Source organism: Pseudophryne corroboree, chromosome 6 (genome assembly GCF_028390025.1).
Source record: "Pseudophryne corroboree isolate aPseCor3 chromosome 6, aPseCor3.hap2, whole genome shotgun sequence".
Taxonomy (NCBI): Eukaryota; Metazoa; Chordata; class Amphibia; order Anura; family Myobatrachidae; genus Pseudophryne; species Pseudophryne corroboree.
The window spans coordinates 20,508,182-20,531,533 of record NC_086449.1 but is presented as its reverse complement, the minus strand read 5'-3'; the positions used below and the strand labels follow the sequence as shown (position 1 = coordinate 20,531,533).

Below are 23,352 nucleotides of genomic sequence, written 5' to 3'. Positions count from 1 at the left end.
TTGTTTAGTATAACTGGTTCATGAACAAAGGAATTCCTCTTTGCATGATACGAAGGGTCAGATAGGGTCTGAGCGATGGTGTTTGGTACCTAACCGAAGAGTATTTTATTAGAAACAATCCGGTGCTGGTTAGGTAGAGATGAATTGCTCCTGCGTATAGTTATGTCTATAAATAGTTTCTGGACATTTACTGTATTTGCGGTTCATTGTCCATGTGGTGGGAATCCTGAGATTCCCTCCCACCTGAGCAGTCTGGAATAGTCACAGCCCACCTGTTCAAACAAACCTATGACCTTTTGTTGTAATGTGAAGACAGATTCCTGTGTCTAATGAACAATGAGATATAGGTCCCTTTGTAGTGTACTGTATGCAGTGTATATAATGACAAAGCCTATATATTTATCCTATTTAAAACACTCTAAAAGATTAAGAGACACAGTACGCAATTGGCGCAAAAAGTACCGCAAGGGTACGCCCTTAGAGTAGCAGACGCTGTGCACAGGTTGTGAACACAGGCGTTGCAGATACTTACAGAATTAAACTTTAATAAATATACCATAAACAATGTACTTATACTGTAAACCCTTGTGCAGTGATAAGGTGTAAATGCAACACAGTGTAACCTTGTTAGTTTAAAAGCTGTATGAGCGTATGTGACGCTCAGAGAACCCCTTAGCAATATAATAAACAGTCAAATACCGGTCTAAGGGTCTAACGCCTTTTAAGGAAATGAATGAACGTTCAATTGCAAAAGAATAATACAATACAAGTTATACACTACCAAGATAACATAAAATACCTAACCGGATAACTACACATAAAATACAATAAAAACACAATTACTTTTAAGGGGAAGGAGAGGGAGAGAGAGAGAGAGAGAGAGAGAGAGAGAGAGAGAGAGAGAGAGAGAGAGAGAGAGAGAGAGAGAGAATGGGTGGCTTACAATAACAATAAAGGCAATATGGTTGCAGAGAAACCTACACATGTGAGAAACAATCGCTGCGCAGTTAGTCAATGCTGAGAATCTTTGTGGAGAGAATACTTGAGTTTACCCAGACTGGCTGTCCCTATATACACAACACCCAGCAACAACACAATTGTCCCTACAATACCGCATGGGACAGAAGCTAGACTCCATTTTGGGAAAACTCCCATGATTCCAAAGACTGCAACACATGGTTCAAAGGGGGAGGAGAAAACACCCAGCAGCAGCCATCTTCTACAAACCAACTAATTATATTCCACATTCCAATCCAACTAATTATATTCCACATTCCAATCCAACTTCCTAGAACCATCTTATTCAATTTCACATTCCAAACAAACTTCGTTTATTGCCTACTGTCCATGTTATATGAATCACCAGATCACAATGTAACCACACATCCCAGCATGCCATTGCTACAAAACCCATATTCACAAGTAACTGCATGGCGGTATTCATGATTGACAAGATATATATTATAACAAACCAGCACAATCTATTTTAAATCACCATAGGCAAACAAATACCACAAATGCTATGCTACAGGTTGTCTAATGTCCCAGCTACCATCACAGATTCCCAAACAAGTTACAATATCCTAATTAAACCAGCACCATTGACCTTAAAGCCATCTGTCTATATTTCCTTATCTAGCCATGTGAATTCAATACTTAGCCTTTCGCTTGGAGGTCAGTCCTGGGGATGAACCAGCCATGCTGCTGGGTGCTAGCTTAGTTCTGAGTGAGCTACAGTACATCTGTCCTTTGAGCCCACAAGCAACTGAACACTGACCTCTTCTCTAGCCAGGAACTACTTTCCTGTGTGACTAGTTCCTGGGGGAGGGGTCTCTCTTGCTTTGTATATGCTGATCAGGTTCAGCCCTGAAAACTGCCAAAAGGGTTGTCTTCAGTTCCCTGTTCACTGCATTGTTCTAACAAAGTGATTTTAGCTTTTATACATATAATCATAACTATCCGCAGCAATGTCCCACAACTTCACAACAAGTATCAAATTAATCTACACACCAATCTGCTTGTTTCAATATTAAACATGATGGGTGTATCTGGTTCTGTTCAAATAATACACATTAATGACATTAATTCATTAAGTAATTTTAAATCTCCATGATGTCTGGTGCTTGATATTATTATAATTATGTACTGTATGAAATAAGTGTCGAATCCATCTCTGTGCCATGTCCGTGTAAATGCGTGTGTTAACATATATTGCTGTGCTCGCTGCGCATATTTGCAAGTATAGCGACTTAAATGTGTGCAGTTTGTATGTTCTCTCTATGTAATATTTTTGACTTTGACAGTCCACCCTTTGGCAGTCACCAATAACTGCCACTTCCTAAAACATTTCAAAAAGAGAAAAATATATGTCATATGTAAATACATTTCTATGATTGGGTAAGGGAGGAGAGAAGAAGGTGGTAAAAGGGTATGACCTAGTGAGATAGCAGAAGCATGTGTGTATGAATCCATGTTTGGGGGGTCATGTATCATCGTGCCGTACGTGTTTTAAATCAAGCTTCGAGGTATTGCGAAGTATACATTTGAATTCCTTCTTATCCTGTATCAAGGGTCTGTGGATGGGCTGTCAAACTTTACCGAGCTCTTTTCGGCTTTTGGTTGCAACAAAATGGGGGAGCACATTTTAGTTGATGATACATGAATGGGGGAATATGTGAGTGCTGATATCTGTGCCTGTATTCCCTATCGACTATGTGTGGTATTACCTGAAGGTTGTAGAAATGAAGATAAAGAACAATTATGGGAAATGCAGTCGTGTTCTATGTGAGGTTAATGAACATTTGTTGGTTGAAGTCTTGTCTGGTGTCTTGTCTTGATGTACATGTTGACTGCAGTCTTTTTGGGCTTTTGTCAAAAGTGCGAGCAAAAGCTTTGTCAATGTCCATAGACTTACAAAAAGTGTTGGGCTAGCGTAATTTTTAACGTTACTAGGGATAAGGGGGGTCTATGGCATAGTCCATCTGTTGTCTGTGTACAAGGTTGTCAAACTTCTTCTTTAGTCCATCTGTTGTCTGTATACAAGGTCGTCAAATTCCTCTTTCAAGCGGGTCTTTTTACCTTGGAGAAAAACAAAGGAGAGACAGGTGAAAGAAACGGACCGTGGAATCACATTTTCATCACAACAGTGTCTCTATCGTTGGGTCGTAAATCAAATCCATTGGAATTACAATGTCCTCACTCCTTAAACTCATCACCTTTGTACTTCGTTTACACTTCGTTAAAGCCTGAACGCATCTAAATATCAAGCCAATCGATATGACAACACCCAAGATACACAAAAGAAATTTCCCTACATCCATTATAACTCCTTGAGTCCATTCTCCTAAACCAGAGAACCAATTTTGCGGGTTCAACCATGACACCCAAACGGTCAGCTCATTACCCACAGTAGCAAGGGTGAGATTGTGTCTCTTGCGAAATTCCCACTTTAACTGGAGAATATCGTCCATCTTTTGGTCTATGACCTCGACCGGGTCCTCGGTACTATTCGTAATATAAGTGCAGCATTTTACGCCGTACTGCGTTGCCAGTGTGACACAATATCCACCTGTCACTGCCGTGAGATAATTAAGAACCATCCTATGCTGAACCAGTTCTGTTTTATAAGCTTGGAGCTCCCTTCCGGTATATCTAAAAGTGTCGTCATACATTTCAGTGATATTGTCTAATAAATTTGCAAGCGCAGATATGTATCTATAATTCAACACTCCTCTGGCGGTGCGAGTGATGTCTAACGCGAGTAGAACCTGAATCCCGGTGGATTCATGGATCAGGTCAGAGGCCGGATGCTCTGCCCTTACTGTCAGTTGCCTTTTAACTACGTGCTCGTAATGAGTGTGAGTATAAGGAACTTGGGCACCACGGTGAATATCTTTCATTTTGGTATGCGATACAGTCATTACCTCAGGCAGTACTTTTCCAATATAACATAATCCTTCTGAGTTTGGGGCAAGCCGCTCATACGCCTTTCTCCCGCATATGAAATATGCGTCATCGGGGAGAACATATGGGACTGAATATGTCATTACCATGTTACACATTTTCCATGTGAACTCCTAACCCCAATTCTCCCATCTGTCTAGTACACGTATCTGTTTGTATGATATGTGCACAGTATCCTGGTGATACCTCTCCAACTCTCATGATCCTACTTCCTAGGGTATACCTATATCGGAAATATCTTCCACTACCGGCTATGTGGCGTATGAGCTCTGTATCTGTAGGCATTCTATCGGCTCTATATGAAAAGGTCATGGTTTTGTTATTCCATGACACTTCCCAATTTCCCGGCTTTCGGGGATTAGAAATGTTAAAACATACTAGGGATCTATCCACATGATATTGGTGGAGCTTCAAACTAGGAGGACTAGAGATATTAAACCTCTTGTCCACCGGTCTCCCACCACTTAACTCAAGTACCTCCCCTATCGTTAAAGGAAATGGTACTAGTCCTGGTTTGCTATGGCCTTGAGGTACTTGAGAGCATACCCAACAATCTTTCTGATTTAACACTTTACCCACTAAGGAGTAATAGTCACTCAATGGGTGCCGGTCCATGTTAATGTTAAAACTGGACTGACATTTCTTGATGCACCCATCCTCTACTACACTGTCACAGAGTCTACAGATACAGTTCTCTTTTCAGCTAACAATCCTTCACAATGTTTACAAATAACATGGCTGCTAGATCGTTTCCGGTACTCGCCTTTGCTTGGTGATTGTGTTGCTATTGGAAATTTACACCTCCGTCTCAGTCATCAGAAACCCATTCTGGATCCTTTCTCGACCTCACTGGTACTCTCACCGAAACAGACTGCTCTGGTCAACATCAGGGTCAACATGAAAACACGGATCACAGTCTCTTGAGGCGAGTCCATCTTACAGGAGGAGAAAAGGAGAAATTTGTAATGGGGGTACAGGAAAACAGTTTGAGGGGGAGAGAAACTTGTTACGATAATTAGTTCTCTAGTCTTGTTGTTCTTCTTGTTCTGTTGTCATCTCAAAGGTGCTGTCTCTCAGTCTTCTAAACATTCTGGTGATACAATATTTCTTCTAGCTCAGTGCTCTTTCTGTAAGGAGAATAAATCTTGCATTACCATTTGTCCAACTAATGTGTGACATACCATCTTTAAAACATGAAAACATGAGTGAGAAGAGAGAGAAAACAAAAAAAAAACAAAGAGAGAGAGAGAACAATTCATATACATATATATTACATAAACCAACAATAAACAACAACAGGAAAAAAACATTTTTCAAACATTTTTTTTTTCAGGAGAGAAAAAAAAAACATTGTCAGATCTTCCGTTCACCATCAGGCTGTCACATCTACATGTCCAATGGTATCCTTGCGCAGTCCCTCCCACCAGCACCTCCATACTCCACCCTTTGTATCTGGCCAGGATACATTGATGCGGGTAGGTCATGCTGGGGTTTGGTAGACTTCTGCAAAGACCAAGTAGCTATGCAATGTTTGAGTCCTGCTGATGACCGTCAGAGATGGGGAAAAAGGAAACATTTCACAGATACATTACAAATTTTACCCGGTCATTCCTGTGTCCTCAAGGAATGACCTCCCAACTTGTTAACAATAACCTCAGGCTTACCATCAGTCCTAGTGATCACCTTTCCTGACTACATATCATGAGTGTGGGCCAAAATTCTTCCTATCTGATCCCTGGTTACAATTTGGTGTGTCATAACTTTTGCTCATTTTCATGTCTAGGGGGTTTATATGAATTTGGTCTACTTCTTGATCTACAATCTCTTGCAAAATGACCTTCCTTCTGGCAATTATAACACCTTTTCACCTTTGACTTACCCACAGGGATCTGGGGCTTCTTTGTTTCCCTGTGCTTGATGATGTTTTGCTCATGCCCAACAGCGGAGTTCTTTAATGCAGTTACTGAGTTATTTCTCCAGTTAGGTAGAGAGGCTTGTATACTCGTTCTTAATACTTCCTTTAAACCATTTATTAACACCTAAACTGCTACTTTCCTGTAGTGTACATTTGTTTTAATATATTGTTTTCACCCTGACAGGATTAAATTCAATTACATCACCTTGTGTTGGTCTTACAATATGGGGTACATTTGTTTGTGCGTGATATATAACACCGTACGTACCTGTGGACACGACCTCACCTGACCCTCCGTTAGGGGGGTTTGATTACTGCCTTTACCGATTTGGTCGCGTCCACCTGGATGTCTTGCGTGATGGCTGCTGGAAAAGGTGCCGACATCGTGTTGGGCTCACTTTCTTGCTTGTAGTCCTGAGGGAAGTTTGACATGGGGTGCGACTTGCACAGGTTAACATTTGTAATTTTTACACTTTCATTTTTATAAACATTATTACATTTGTTACTTTCATTCTTAATACAGTTACTAAGTGCATTTTTATCGTACAACATTGTGCCATCCTCTGCAACCATAATCCTCTCCATTGCCATGTCTCTCTTCCCAAGATGAGAGTTTGATATGTAAGTTAAATTTCTTTGTATTTCACCTTTGTGTTGCCATAACTGTAAATAATCATAATGTTTGATCCGTCTCTTTGTTGATTTAATGAGACATATCCTTCTCCTTAGGTTTTGTAACACATCTGGGCTAAAACTACCTACCCGGGGAAACTTTTCTCCGTCATGCACAGTCATTCTTTCCCATTCATCACATAAAACCTCTGTGTGTGAACCGTATTTTTCACACATTACATACCTTGCCGACCCGATTGGCCGGTTTACTGAATCAACCCGAACCGAGGTTGATCGTCCCTTACCCGAACAACTGGCCCCCATACCTGCAGGTTTTGCTTTCACTACCTCTGACCTTCAAATCAGGGTCTTCAGCGAACCCTTACAAAACCAAGATGTCCGGTGTAGGCCGACGGTGGCAGTTTACCGAGTACTCCACTCACTCGCCCACGCCGACCAATACGCCCACACACTGCCTTAGCGCTGGCGTACTCGACCTAGGGCCCCTGCGACCTGAACCGCTATTTACTGGAACATGCGAGTGTGATCCGCAGAGCACTTAACCCTTTCCAGTAACTATTGGTTGCTGGATAGTTCCTGAGTGACCAGCGAACCTCCCTTAAAATAAAAAAATTACACAAATCACGTTAGAGTGTACAAATAGCGTTTATGACCCCTTTCGTACTCAAATGGTACTGGGTCAGGTTACTAACTAATGCACACAATTACGTGCGGTACAATCGTTCTGCACATAAGCAACTAATCTTATGTGCGGAGCGACCAGTGGAATCGAAAATTGCGGCTGCGAATTCCTTCAGCCAGAGCTTTAATGGCCTATATGGGTTCCGCACCAACCCTTCCTGGTGTTGTGCTACTTCTCTCTATAGCGGACTTCCTCGTCTGCTGTACCTAGACCTCCTGGTCTGTCTGGACCTCCTGGTCTGTGCTACAATAGACCTCCTGGTCTGCTATACTCTAATGCTCAAATTTATGTTTAACAAGGGATGCCTCCCCAGTCACCATGCACGTCACTTACATGTATGTACCTCACGAGAACTCGACTTCTTGTGGTTCAACCCAAAAATTGTAAAAACTTATATATGCAAACACTCACAACATGTACACTTTAATTTTTATTTCTGCGCAGAAATTACTTTCATTCAGTAAAAGTCTAGACCAGATGAGTCGCAAATTGGAGAAGGATCTATTAGCTTAAAATTTTGGACACTAAAATTGACTTGCGCTATTTATCACGTTGCTTCCTTTTCACCTCTTTAAAATAATACTATTGTGTGATTTGTATTATGTGGGCGTACCCAGACACTCCGTTGCATCGGCCCTCGCGTCGCGTACGCTCTGTCCTTGTAAGGACACGTGTACACAGACCAAGTACGTTCACAGTAACACACTACACGTTTATCAATGTGAATGATCTTTAACTGTAATCATTCACTATACACCACCCAAATCTCCCTTGTATTCTTAGGCGAGACTGTGTGCGTGCTTTTTTTACAATTATACCCTTAAATATTACTTTTTATCTTTTTAACTACCAATAGCAACAAATCTTTCTTAGCACGTTATCAATGCAAATGGCAAACAGGAAGGTGAGATGTGAAAATTACACAAATGAACATGCAATTCTAAATTTAATCTAATAACATACATTTATGTAAGCACACGCATATAGATATTACATATAAGTACCAATCACTATTACTTATGATTGACTATGATATAGATTAAATAAATGCATAAATTAAAAAAAAACTCATTGGTGACTTCTTTTTGACAATGGATGGCTGATTATTTCCTGAGTCAACTGAAAATCAGCCGCTTAGGGGAAAATAAAATAAAATGTGACCTTCCCAAAATGGCCGCTGCTCCTCCCCCTTTCACCTCCATGAGGGTCACACAAAATGGTGGACAGACCATGCGGCCTCTTGTCACAAAGAAAGTCATCATTCAAACTCCTAAAGTTATTCTAGGCCTGAGTTTTTTTTAAAAAAACTATATCAAGGCTATGCAGCAACTTTTAAATGTACTTTTAAACCTACTTAAACAGATAAACAATCTAATCTTAATCAAACACGATATGATCCATTTGAACCTTGTAACAATAAAAATACATTTTGGCATCTTAAATATTATGAGAAACGCCTTGTCCCTTAAAATTTCCTATCAGCGTCTTACTGATACCACAATACATTAACGTGGATGTTTTTTTTTTTCTCAGCATTTTGCGATGCGTCCATCATTAGCCGGTCAATTACAGCCGCGTTTGTAATGTACAGTGCATCATCAAGAACGTGATATCCCGGACGAGCCCCCAATTGACAAAGCCTATTTATTTATCCTATTTAAAACACTCTAAAAGATTAGGAGACACAGTACGCAATTGGCGCAAAAAGTACCGCACGGGTACGCCCTTAGCGTAGCAGATGCTGTGCACAGGGTGTGAACACAGGCGTTGCAGATACTTACAGAATTAAACTTTAATAAATATACCATAAACAATGTACTTATACTGTAAACCCTTGTGCAGTGATAAGGTGTAAATGCAACACAGTGTAACCTTGTTAGTTTAAAAGCTGTATGAGCGTATGTGACGCTCAGAGAACCCCTTAGCAATATAATAAACAGTCAAATACCGGTCTAAGGGTCTAACGCCTTTTAAGGAAATGAATGAACGTTCAATTGCAAAAGAATAATACAATACAAGTTATACACTACCAAGATAACATAAAATACCTAACCGGATAACTACACATAAAATACAATAAAAACACAATTACTTTTAAGGGGAAGGAGAGGGAGAGAGAGAGAGAGAGAGAGAATGGGTGGCTTACAATAACAATAAAGGCAATATGGTTGCAGAGAAACCTACACATGTGAGAAACAATCGCTGCGCAGTTAGTCAATGCTGAGAATCTTTGTGGAGAGAATACTTGAGTTTACCCAGACTGGCTGTCCCTATATACACAACACCCAGCAACAACACAATTGTCCCTACAATACCGCATGGGACAGAAGCTAGACTCCATTTTGGGAAAACTCCCATGATTCCAAAGACTGCAACACATGGTTCAAAGGGGGAGGAGAAAACACCCAGCAGCAGCCATCTTCTACAAACCAACTAATTATATTCCACATTCCAATCCAACTAATTATATTCCACATTCCAATCCAACTTCCTAGAACCATCTTATTCAATTTCACATTCCAAACAAACTTCGTTTATTGCCTACTGTCCATGTTATATGAATCACCAGATCACAATGTAACCACACATCCCAGCATGCCATTGCTACAAAACCCATATTCACAAGTAACTGCATGGCGGTATTCATGATTGACAAGATATATATTATAACAAACCAGCACTATCTATTTTAAATCACCATAGGCAAACAAATACCACAAATGCTATGCTACAGGTTGTCTAATGTCCCAGCTACCATCACAGATTCCCAAACAAGTTACAATATCCTAATTAAACCAGCACCATTGACCTTAAAGCCATCTGTCTATATTTCCTTATCTAGCCATGTGAATTCAATACTTAGCCTTTCGCTTGGAGGTCAGTCCTGGGGATGAACCAGCCATGCTGCTGGGTGCTAGCTTAGTTCTGAGTGAGCTACAGTACATCTGTCCTCTGAGCCCACAAGCAACTGAACACTGACCTCTTCTCTAGCCAGGAACTACTTTCCTGTGTGACTAGTTCCTGGGGGAGGGGTCTCTCTTGCTTTGTATATGCTGATCAGGTTCAGCCCTGAAAACTGCCAAAAGGGTTGTCTTCAGTTCCCTGTTCACTGCATTGTTCTAACAAAGTGATTTTAGCTTTTATACATATAATCATAACTATCCGCAGCAATGTCCCACAACTTCACAACAAGTATCAAATTAATCTACACACCAATCTGCTTGTTTCAATATTAAACATGACGGGTGTATCTGGTTCTGTTCAAATAATACACATTCATGACATTAATTCATTAAGTAATTTTAAATCTCCATGATGTCTGGTGCTTGATATTATTATAATTATGTACTGTATGAAATAAGTGTTGAATCCATCTCTGTGCCATGTCCGTGTAAATGCGTGTGTTAACATATATTGCTGTGCTCGCTGCGTATATTTGCAAGTATAGCGACTTAAATGTGTGCAGTTTGTATGTTCTCTCTATGTAATATTTTTGACTTTGACAATAAGGAACAGCCAGACTGGATCAGCTAGTCTACTCTCCACAAAAGGTTTTCATCACTGACTAACTATGGAGCTGGTGACCAGGACTGCGCAGCGATCATTCCCCAGTGTGTAAGTTTTTCTCTGTAACCAACTTGTTCTCTGTTTGTATTTGCCATACTCTCTCTCTCTGTTATTGTTAAACTGTTGTATATTGTATATGTGTAGTTATCATGTTTAGGTATTGATGTTAGCCTGTAGTGTGTAAGATGTTAACTGTATTTTCCCTTTTTGCATAACAATATCTCGTTAGTAAAGGTTTTGGAACCTTAGCAAGGTATTGTGTGTTTATTACATTGCTGAGGGTATTTGGAGCGTCTCAATCGCTCAAGCAGCTTTTATATTAACAAGGTTAAGAAGGTCTATAAGCAGTACATTATTACAGTGTTACAGTACCAAGGTATACAGTGTGAACATATTCTGTGTTTAAAGTTTATAAAGGTTGCTGTCTGTGTGTACGCTCGCTGTGTGTATTCCGTACACCCAGCGTAGCATGTGTACGTAATTTGCGTACCACGTGCGAGGCCTTCATGCGCAAATAGCGTACGGAGAGTGTATCACGTGCACGTGGTTTAGCGGCCATTACGGCTACACGGTATTAGTATATAGCTAATGTTAAAAGGTAGATAACTGACTCTATCAGATCACTGCACTAATCACGTAATAGTAGATGCTAGATCCAAGTAGGATAAAGGATCTCCATGTGACCTGCCTCCTTCTCATGAGGGGGTGGATTCAGCACATGGGGGGATGGTTAAGTTGCGGTGCTATGATTTCGCGTTCCGAGGCAGGTTAGGGATAGGCTTCGGTAGTAGTATCCATTGCGGTGCATGCGCAGTTCTGACCTGATTGCAGCACTGTAATAAACACTAGCGAGCGATCATGTCTGAATTAGCCCCCATGTGCCCTGCAGGTGGGACAGATGTAACATGTGCAGAGAGAGTTAGATGTTGGTGGGTTATATTGTTTCTGTGCAGGGTAAAAACTGGCTGCTTTATATTTACACTGCAATTTAGATTTCAGTTTGAACACACCCCACCCAAATCTAACTCTCTCTGCACATGCTACATCTGCCCCACCTGCAGTGCACATGGTTTTGCCCAAATGCTAACAAATTTGCTGCTGCGATTAACTCTGAATTACCCCCCTAGTACTGTAGTAACTGGAGGATGTTAACAGCTCGTACCATAGGGTCTGAACATGAGGCATCCCTAAATACAGTATATGGATCAAATTTCTCACTTCTGAGCAGTTACTCAAACAATATGTTGATTGGTAAGTACACATTTTGTGCAACTTTGCCGAGGTGAGGTAGAACCGGTGAAGTCATTTAAGATGAAGCTCCAAATGATTGTAACACTTGGCCAAATGATGGGCGGATAGATAAATGGTCTTCCATTGCTTAACTGTTAAAGTCAACTGGGCATCTGATACCCACTGAAGTTGGGATTTGGATTTGTCCGCTGATTTATCTGGTAAGCAGTACGTGTACAAGAATCAATGTTGCCCTTAGAGTTAACACTTGTCATCATTTGTGGGCAGCCCCAAGGAACCTCACTCCCTGAATGAGCTCACTCCCTGAATGTGGATTATCAAAATATGTAAACAATTCATGTGGTGGGAGGAGATAGTGGGTCTGTACTTTGGTAAGTGGAGCCGTGGAATTGGTGTACCAGAACGTATGATCATTCTAGAACACTAGTTGGAGATGCACGGGTCCAGAAACAGTTTGGGGAGCACCTCAAAGTAGAGGGTGGGGACTGGCAACACAAGACTTTTAGACATAGACAGCAAATTATCCCATGCAGATAACGGGTACTGTGATTGGTAAATCACACCAACAGCCACTCCACACATCGCCGGTTGGGACTCACTGGCAATTGGTGTGGCTCTCCTATTTGAATTTTGGACAGCGCGGCAGCCCCACCTATGGAGCCTCCACTGCTTATAAGTAGAGGTGGAAAATAAAATAATAAAAAATACTCCAAATCACTAATTCTAGATGCAAAGGGTGACATACCTCATACCTCTCATGATAGGGAAGACATTTTACAAAAAGCCATTGCTAAAGAAATCACTATAAAGGGTGAAAATTGTTTTCACTTTTATTATCTCACCATGAAAGCCAAAATGGGAAAGGGTTGCACTGAAAAACGACCAATGAAGACAGTAAAAAACCTTCTTGGCATCTAGAACCTAAAGCAAGTTGGATAAATCCCTACCATCTATTTAACATTCATTCAGCTAAGTCAAGTACTCTATGAATATTATCAGATGTCTGCCTGCCTATCACAAAGCTTACCTGGTCCGGATGACTCAACGTAAGGATAAGGAGGATAATCAATATGTGACCATTATAGCTTAAATTTTAATGTCGATGTTAAGTAGGACTACAAGACGATAGTTCTTACGATCTGTGGGATATTTTTCGTAGTTTGAGCAATGTAATAATTTGAGCTTCCAGCATAAAGAAATAACATAGAAACATAGAAACATAGAATTTGACGGCAGATAAGAACCACTTGGCCAATCTAGTCTGCCCCTTTTTTTTTTACCATATTTTTATCTCAATCCTTAATTCTTTGTAAGGATATCCTTATGTCTATCCCATGCATGTTTAAATTGCTCTACTGTCTTAGCCTCTACCACCTCTGATGGGAGGCTATTCCACTTGTCCACTACCCTTTCTGTGAAGTAATTTTTCCGCAAAATTCCCCTCCAGTCTCAGTGCATGTTCTTATGTCCTATTGCTTCTCTTCATTTGGAGAATGTTTCCCTACTGGACTTTGTTAAAACCCTTGATATATTTGAACGTTTCTATCATGTCCCCCCCTTTCCCTTCTCTGCTCCAAACTATACATATTGAGATTTTTTAGTCTTTCTGGGTATGTTTTGTGATGTAGGCCATGCACCATTTTAGTTGCCCTTCTTTGTACAGTCTCTAATGTATTAATATCCTTTTGAAGATTTGGCCTCCAGAACTGAACACAGTCTTCTAGATGAGGCTGTACCAATAACCTATACAGTGGCATTATTACTTCTTTCTTTCTGCTGCTGATTCCTCTCCCAATGCAGCCAAGCATCTGACTAGCCTTCCTCATCGCTTTGTTACATTGCTTACCTGCCTTTAAGTCACCTGAAATAGTGACTCCTAGATCCCTTTCCTCCTCAGTAGTTTCCAGCATAGTGCCATTAATACTATATTTATCCTTTATGTCACCTGAAATAGTGGCTCCTAGATCCCTCTCCTCCTCAGTAGATTCCAGTATAGTGCCATTAATACTATATTTAGCCTTTGGATTTTTGAGACCCAAGTGCATGATTTTGCATTTTTTGGCATTAAACTGTAATTACCACACTCTTGACCATTCCTCTAGTCTACCTAGATCCTCAGTCATTTGTTTTACCCCACCTGGTGTGTCTACCCTGTTGCATACCTTTTTGTCATTTTCCAAAAGGCATACTTTCCCTTTAATACCATTTGCAATGTCACCAATAAAAATATTAAAAAGCACTGGTACAAGTACAGATGCCTGGGGTACTCCACTGGTAACATTTCCCTCCCATGAATGCACTTCATTTACCATAACTCTCTGTTTTCTATCCTGTAACCAAGATCTTATCCATTCAACAATCCAAATATCCAATCCCAAGCTTCCAAGTTTATTTAGCAGTCTGCGATGTGGAACAGTGTCAAAAGCCTTACTAAAGTCTTGATAAGCTATATCCTATAGAGCTTATCTAGTAAGTAAGTATAGAAGCAATATTTAAAGTAGGAGTTGGTAAATCTCATTTTTAAATCTACTGCTTTAGTTATGGGGCATTAAAAGAGAAAAAAAAATACATTTCTAGTTTTGGCAGTCTCAGAAACTATACAAAAGAGGATCTGGAGATGTCAGAAAGTTGAAATGTTTCACTATCATCGTGGAAATTATATAACTTGTCGTAATAGCTGGCAAAAGCATCGGCTATCTCAAAAGACTTGAACAGCTTTTTTCCCCTTTGGAGATGAATGCTGATGCAAAGACTGTATGACTTCAGCAATTGGGAGCAAGTTTGTATAGGCACTCCCAGAGGCACTGCTTTTAGAGCTGCCCCCAGAAATTTTGTGCTCAGTACAAACAAAATATGTTGACTCAACTCCCCCCAGTGACCCAGTGGATGTTGATATGTATCCTGGAGCCTTAACGCCTAGAGTAAATAAGTGCTATGATATGATGGAGGTTTGAGGGGCATGTGGTGCACGACAGTAATAACGGGGGGAGGGGGGATTTTACTGACTTGCACAAGATAGCCCTCAAACCTCCACATGTAAAGCATATAACATAAACATGTTTGAAATTATAATAAAAAAAGTTTATTAAAGGTAAAATGTGCTTACATGAAATACTTCAATTCAATGAAGCAGTGTTTAACAACAGATAAACAATGGGGGGATGGGCAGAGGCACAGCTAACTGAAGGAGGAAGAGGCACATACTGTTTAACAGTGTGGGACAGAGGCGCAGATGGGAAGTGGAGCCAGATACACATTTAGGGAAGTGTTGTCAAGCCAATGTAATAAAAGGGAGAAGGAGAGCAGAAAAAGAAATATGGGTGTAAGGACAGAGAGAGGAGGAACTGAAGCCCCTTGAGAAAGAGGCAGGTCCAGGGCATGCAAACCCGTGCCCCATATCAATCAGTCAGCAGCTCAGAAGAAGTGACCTAGGGGCAGGGACAGAGAGAAGAAGGACTGAAGCTCTGAGAAAGAGGCCACAGGGGGCCAAGTGCACACAAACTCCGTGCCCCATATAAATCCAGCTGCCTCTCTGCTAGAGTGTGGAGTTGTTTATCGCAATTGCATAGGGGTGCAATACTTGCTTTGAAGTGCTTTTTACTCACAGGTAGGCATGTACCTGTGAATAAAGATGGAGCCACCTTTATCTTGGCCTTTAATAGGATTAATTGAGACTGGGCAGTCAGACTTAATCCCCTGCTGTAATCACTTAATCCCCTGCTTGTAATCACTTCATCCCCTGCTGTATTGTTCTCTCTGCATCTGAAAACAATAGATGAAAGGCTTAGGCTAATAAACCATGGTGTGTCTAGGTGCAGCGGAGAAGCCAAGATAAACGGTGCTCCATCTGAATGAAGCAGTTTGCAGCCAGGGTTATTGGCATGGATGACCTCTGTGTAAATTGGGATTGCATACACTGGTATCCACTGTATCTCCCTGATAGCAGCCCTGACCACTTTTAGAGCACACTTGTATGTGATTTAATGCAGACCACAAATGCAATGGTATATACAGTAGGGGGTCAAAAGTATACACCATGGGGTGTACAATGATAGTAACAGTGGTATTGGCCATGCTTATCACAGTCTTTCATGATTACAGTCTATCTAACAAGTATCATAATAACCTACAGTATAAATGAACATGAAAATAATTTATTGAAACATGGATACAATTTATTATAAGTGTAGTATATGTACTCACATTTTTTTCATGTTTCTGTGTACACAATGGTGCCTACTTCTAGTAATTAGGAGCATATTTATTAATTATTGGGACAATAAGAAACCAGTTTCCTGGAATGTGTGAAAAATCACATCCAAAAGGATTTGTTATAAATGAAGTGATCGCTAATGCAATCATGTCACTTCCTCTTCTCGATCCCTGTGCGCTATTGTGCCAGAAAGAAACAGTAAATTGTGCGTGATATTAAGGGACAAAACCCTGTACACCAAAATCAATTTACATTATCACCAAATTAAAAATTAACTTTTTGAACTTAATAAAGCGCTAAGGCGTAAATTTGCTAAGTATCAAATTTGGGTAATTTTCGAAACCATTGGTCAACGGCGAGTATATCAATGTCGTGTCCGTGTCTAAAAATTGCGCATTTTCTAACCATTGGTTTTCCAGTGTCCTTTGAAAGCCAGCAGCGATATGCTTTGGATTTAATTCCCACTATTCCACAGCAGATCCAACAGCAAACATGACGTCAATCTGCTGCAGAATGGAAGCCCTTCATTTTAAAACCACTTCACTGGCATGGTCAGATCTCGTGCGACTGCGCCATTGCACCCTGTTCCCCCGTTTTTGATGAGAAGATCCATTCTGCAGATGTGCATAATATAATGTTTAAATATTTAGAGAAATACTTTTTAAACTTTATTAAATAACTTTTAAAAAACAATGTTATTAACAGTTTTGAAGGGAAAAATCATCAGTTAAGTGGTTAATAATATGTTTGAAAAAGGTTCATACCCCTTCCTCCCAAAATCCATAACTAGCCTCAAGCCATTGAGCATAGATTGGTTTTGGAGATTGGGGAAAAACAGCATGGGTTTCCCCCTGTTTTCCAGCAATCAGTACTAGGCTGAACCAGCTGGGGTGTTAATGATATAGCGGAGGACAAACAGTGTGGGGTCACCCTACCATAATGGCAACTAGCCCCAAACTGGTCAGTACAGAGCTAAAATCCCCAGGGAAGCGGAGACCCCCCAAAGTATGGGGTCAGCCTCCTCAAGGACAATAAGCCCTGGGCTTTGTACCAAGGGGATGTGCTGAATGGTTAGTGCATGACAGTTCCCACGTTCTGACCAGTTCCAATTAATTCCTATGGAGAGTGTTTGTGACTGACATCTCACTCGCAATGGGACCCTGTGAGGACCAGTAATGTCGATATTCCGTGTTGACAAGAAATGGGATGCAACATGGACCTAGAGGAGGGGACCTTTTCACATTGTGAGCATTAAATTGGCAAATTAGGGACCCATTTGGTGTCCAAGTCCTGTCTTTTGTTTAATATTTTTCTTGCAGTTGGACTACAGGTGCCATGGGCCCATAATATCCTGGCATGCTGGCACTGGTGGCTCAACAAGTGCCATCATGCCAGGGAAAGTTTGCTGGGATCTATAAGCCACTTGTAAAAAACAATATTAATTAACTCTTTCATTTTAACTATTACCTCTCCACAAAAGCACAGGGTATGCAGAGAAGGGCCGTCAGCTGAAAAGGGAGAGGTGACCCCTCTGTTTGGTGCTGGTTTCGGTAAGGGCAGGGGAACCTTATGCAGTATGTTCCCCTGCTATTGCATCAGCTGACTGACTGGTTAAGCCTAGTGCTGGTTATTGAAAAATAGAAAGAACTCTGCACCATTGTATCCCCTATTTTCCAATGCCAGTCTACACTCCGAGGCCCTGGGCTGGATATTGATTGGGGAGAGGACCTCACACATTTTAAATCTATTTTTAACCTTACTCAAGATTATAATTCAAATAGACCCTGCACAGATCACTTTGATCTGTTCAGGGCTTCACCCAAAATCGCCTGCCACAGCTGGTCTATTGTTTGGTCTAGTTGGCTGTCATTTTTATGGTCAGTTTTTAATCTTTTTGCAAACTGATGCTTATTGAACCTGTGGATAGTATACTTGTCTATGTAAAATGATCTATAGTTTGTTGTCCGATATTCTAAAGTGTTCTGAGGTCAGCCGTTTGCTCATTTTTTGTCAGTTTTGACATTACTAAATGGGCAGTTTGTATAACTGATTGAAAAACTACAGAAAATAAAAACTCAACCATTTTAGTAAATGTAACCTTAACTCTAAGCTTCCTATACACAGAAGTCTGTTTAAGAAAATTATGTTATTCTTATATTGTTACATGTGCCATCTAGTTATGGCTGCTGATTTCCTTGCCCTTATATTCATTGTCTGGTACCCGCAGAGCATCCATTCATATTACCACTGCTGTGAGACCATTGAAATAAGACTACCAAGTTGTTTGTTTAGGATCTAGTCATGTTGGATCCATCAGTGGAAAAAAAACAGGTCATAGGAGGAAGTAGAAGAAGTAATTAGTTGGCTGACTTCAATTATGTTTGACTAAGACAATCTAAAAGCTAGTGATGTGCACCGGATATTTTTCGGGTTTTGTGTTTTGGTTTTGGATTCGGTTCCGCGGCCGTGTTTTGCATTCGGAGGCGTTTTGGCAAAACCTCCCTGAAATTTTTTTGTCGGATTCGGGTGTGTTTTGGATTCGGGTGTTTTTTTACAAAAACCCCTAAAAAAAAGATAAAATCATAGAATTTGGGGGTCATTTTGATCCAACAGTATTATTAACCTCAATAACCATAATTTCCACTCATTTCCAGTCTATTCTGAACACCTCACACCTCACACCTCACAATATTATTTTTAGTCCTAAAATTTGCACCGAGGTCGCTGGATGACTAAGCTAAGCGACCCAAGTGGCCGACACAAACACCTGGCCCATCTAGGAGTGGCACTGCAGTGTCAGACAGGATTGCAGATTAAAAAAATTGTCCCCAAACAGCACATGATGCAAAGAAAAAAAGAGGTGCAATGAGGTAGCTGTGTGACTAAGCTAAGCGACCCAAGTGGCCGACACAAACACCTGGCCCATCTAGGAGTGGCACTGCAGTGTCAGACAGGATGGCACTTCAAAAAAATAGTCCCCAAACAGCACATGATGCAAAGAAAAATGAAAGAAAAAAGAGGTGCAAGATGGAATTGTCCTTGCGCCCTCCCACCCACCCTTATGTTGTATAAACAGGACATGCACACTTTAACAAACCCATCATTTCAGCCACAGGGTCTGCCACACGACTGTGACTGAAATGATGGCTTGGGCCCCCACCAAAAAAGAAGCAATCAATCTCTCCTTGCACAAACTGGCTCTACAGAGGCAAGATGTCCACCTCCTCCTCATCCTCCGATTCCTCACCCCTTTCACTGTGTACATCCCGCTCCTCACAGATTATTAATTCGTCCCCACTGGATTTCACCATCTCAGGTCCCTGTGTACTTTCTGGAGGCAATTGCTGCTGGTGAATGTCTCCACGGAGGAATTGATTATAATTAATTTTGATGAACATCATCTTCTCCACATTTTCTGGAAGTAACCTCGTACGCCGATTGCTGACAAGGTGAGCGGCTGCACTAAACACTCTTTCGGAGTACACACTGGAGGGGGGGCAACTTAGGTAAAATAAAGCCAGTTTCTGCAAGGGCCTCCAAATTGCCTCTTTTACCTGCCAGTATACGTACAGACTGTCTGACGTGCCTACTTGGATGCGGTCACTCATATAATCCTCCACCATTCTTTCAATGGTGACAGAATCATTTGCAGTGACAGTAGACGACATGTCAGTAATCGTTGGCAGGTCCTTCAGTCCGGACCAGATGTCAGCACTCGCTCCAGACTGCCCTGCATCACCGCCAGCGGGTGGGCTCGGAATTCTTAGCCTTTTCCTCGCACCCCCAGTTGCGGGAGAATGTGAAGGAGGAGCTGTTGACGGGTCACGTTCCGCTTGACTTGACAATTTTCTCACCAGCAGGTCTTTGAACCTCTGCAGACTTGTGTCTGCCGGAAAGAGAGATACAACGTAGGTTTTAAATCTAGGATCGAGCACGGTGGCCAAAATGTAGTGCTCTGATTTGAACAGATTGACCACCCGTGAATCCTGGTTAAGCGAATTAAGGGCTCCATCCACAAGTCCCACAAGCCTACCGGAATCGCTCTGTTTTAGCTCCTCCTTCAATGTCTCCAGCTTCTTCTGCAAAAGCCTGATGAGGGGAATGACCTGACTCAGGCTGGCAGTGTCTGAACTGACTTCACGTGTAGCAAGTTCAAAGGGTTGCAGAACCTTGCACAATGTTGAAATCATTCTCCACTGCGCTTGAGTCAGGTGCATTCCCCCTCCTTTGCCTATATCGTAGGAAGCTGTATAGGCTTAAATGGCCTTTTGCTGCTCCTCCATCCTCTGAAGCATATAGAGGGTTGAATTCCACCTCGTTACCACCTCTTGCTTCAGATGATGGCAGGGCAGGTTCAGGACTGTTTGCTGGTGCTCCAGTTTTTGGCACGCGGTGGCTGAATGCCGAAAGTGGCCCGCAATTCTTCGGGCCATCGACAGCATCTCTTGCACGCCCCTGTCGTTTTTTAAATAATTCTGCACCACCAAATTCAATGTATGTGCAAAACATGGGACGTGCTTGAATTTGCCCACATGTAATGCACGCACAATATTGGTGGCATTGTCCGATGTCACAAATCCCCAGGAGAGTCCAATTGGGGTAAGCCATTCTGTGATGATGTTCCTCAGTTTCCGTAAGAGGTTGTCAGCTGTGTGCCTCTTATGGAAAGCGGTTATACAAAGCGTAGCCTGCCTAGGAACGAGTTGGCGTTTGCGCGATGCTGCTACTGGTGCCGCCGCTGCTGTTCTTGCTGCGTGAGGCAATACATCTACCCAGTGAGCTGTCACAGTTATATAGTCCTGAGTCTGCCCTGCTCCACTTGTCCACATGTCCGTGGTTAAGTGGACATTGAGTACAACTGCATTTTTTAGGACACTGGTGACTCTTTTTCTGATGTCTGTGTACATTTTCGGTATCGCCTGCCTAGAGAAATGGAACCTAGATGGTATTTGGTACCGGGGAAACAGTACCTCAATCAAGTCTCTAGTTGCCTGTGAATTAACGGTGGATACCGGACACACGTTTCTCACCGCCCAGGCTGCCAAGGTCTGAGTTATCCGCTTTGCAGCAGGATGACTGCTGTGATATTTCATCTTCCTCGCAAAGGACTGTTGGACAGTCAATTGCTTACTGGAAGTAGTACAAGTTGTCTTCCGACTTCCCCTCTGGGATGACGATCGACTCCTAGTAGCAACAACAGCAGCGCTAGCAGCAGTAGGCGTTACACTCAAGGATGCATCGGAGGAATCCCAGGCAGGAGAGGACTCATCAGACTTGACAGTGACATGGCCTGCAGGACTATTGGCTTTCCTGTGTAAGGAGGAAATTGACACTGAGGGAGTTGGTGGTGTGGTTTGCTGGAGCTTGGTTACAAGAGGAAGGGATTTAGTGGTCAGTGGACTGCTTCCGCTGTCATTCAAAGTTTTTGAACTTGTCACTGACTTCTGATGAATGCGGTCCAGGTGACGTATATGGGAGGATGTTCCTAGGTGGTTAATGTCCTAACCCCTACTTGTTACAGCTTGACAAAGGCAACACATGGCTTGACACCAGTTGTCCGCATTTCTGTTGAAATAATTCCACACCGAAGAGGTGATTTTTTTTGTATTTTGACCAGGCATGTCAATGGCAATATTCGTCCCACGGACAACAGGTGTATCCCCGGGTGCCTGACTTAAACAAATCACCTCACCATCAGAATCCTCCTTGTCAATATCCTCCCCAGCGCCAGCAACACCCATATCCTCATCCTGGTGTACTTCAACAGTGACATCTTCAATTTGACTATCAGGAACTGGACTGCGGGTGCTCCTTCCAGCAATTGCAGGGGACGTGCAAATGGTGGAAGGCGCAACCTCTTCCCGTCCAGTGTTGGGAAGGTCAGGCATCGCAACCGACACAATTGGACTCTCCTTGGGGATTTGTGATTAAGGAGAACGCACAGTTCTTTGCTGTGCTTTTGCCATCTTAACTCTTTTAAGTTTTCTAGCAGGAGGATGACTGCTTCCATCCTCAGGTGAAGCTGAACCACTAGCCTTGAACATAGGCCAGGGCCTCAGCCGTTACTTGCCACTCCGTGTCGTAAATGGCACATTGGCAAGTTTACGCTTCTCCTCAGAGGATTTTGATTTAGATTTTTGGGTCATTTTACTGAGCTTTATTTTTTTGGATTTTACATGCTCTCTACTATGACATTGTGCATCGGCCTTGGCAGATGACGTTGATGGCATTTCATCGTCTCGGCCATGACCAGTGGCAGCAGCTTCAGCACGTGGTGGAAGTGGATCTTGATCTTTCCCTATTTTACCCTCCACATTTTTGTTCTCCATTTTTTAATGTGTGGAATTATATGCCAGTAATAGATCAATGTATAATACTGGTGGTCACTGGTCAGCAAAACTCTGCACTGTACTCCTCCTATATAATAAACTGGTGGTCCCCAGTCACCACAATAAAGCAGTTTGAGCACAGATATATGCAGCACACTGAGCACAGATATGGAGCATTTTTCAGGCAGAGGAGAGAACGTATAATAATGGTGGTCACTGGTCAGCAAAACTCTGCACTATACTCCTCCTTTATAATACTGTATACTGGTGGTCCCCAGTCCCCACAATAAAGCAGTGTGAGCACAGATATTTGCAGCACACTGAGCACAGATATGGAGCATTTTTCAGGCAGAGGAGAGAACGTATAATACTGGTGGTCACTGGTCAGCAAAACTCTGCACTGCACTCCTCCTTTATAATATACTGGTGGTCCACAGTCCCCACAATAAAGCAGTGTGAGCACAGATATATGCAGCACACTGAGCACAGATATGGAGCATTTTTCAGGCAGAGGAAAGAACGTATAATAATTAGAGATGAGCGGGTTCGGTTTCTTTGAATCCGAACCCGCACGAACTTCACTTTTTTTTCCACGGGTCCGAGCGACTCGGATCTTCCCGCCTTGCTCGGTTAACCCGAGCGCGCCCGAACGTCATCATGACGCTGTCGGATTCTCGCGAGGCTCGGATTCTATCGCGAGACTCGGATTCTATATAAGGAGCCGCGCGTCGCCGCCATTTTCACTCGTGCATTGAGATTGATAGGGAGAGGACGTGTCTGGCGTCCTCTCCATTAGAAT

At 42.0% G+C, this 23,352-nt stretch overlaps 1 protein-coding gene across 1 annotated transcript in view; it reads right to left on the bottom strand.

The window, feature by feature from the left end:
- LOC134934120 (olfactory receptor 5P56-like) overlaps positions 1-23,352 on the bottom strand; it is a 76,985-nt gene that overhangs the window by 19,899 nt on the left and 33,734 nt on the right. The gene's annotated exons all lie outside the window — the stretch shown is intronic.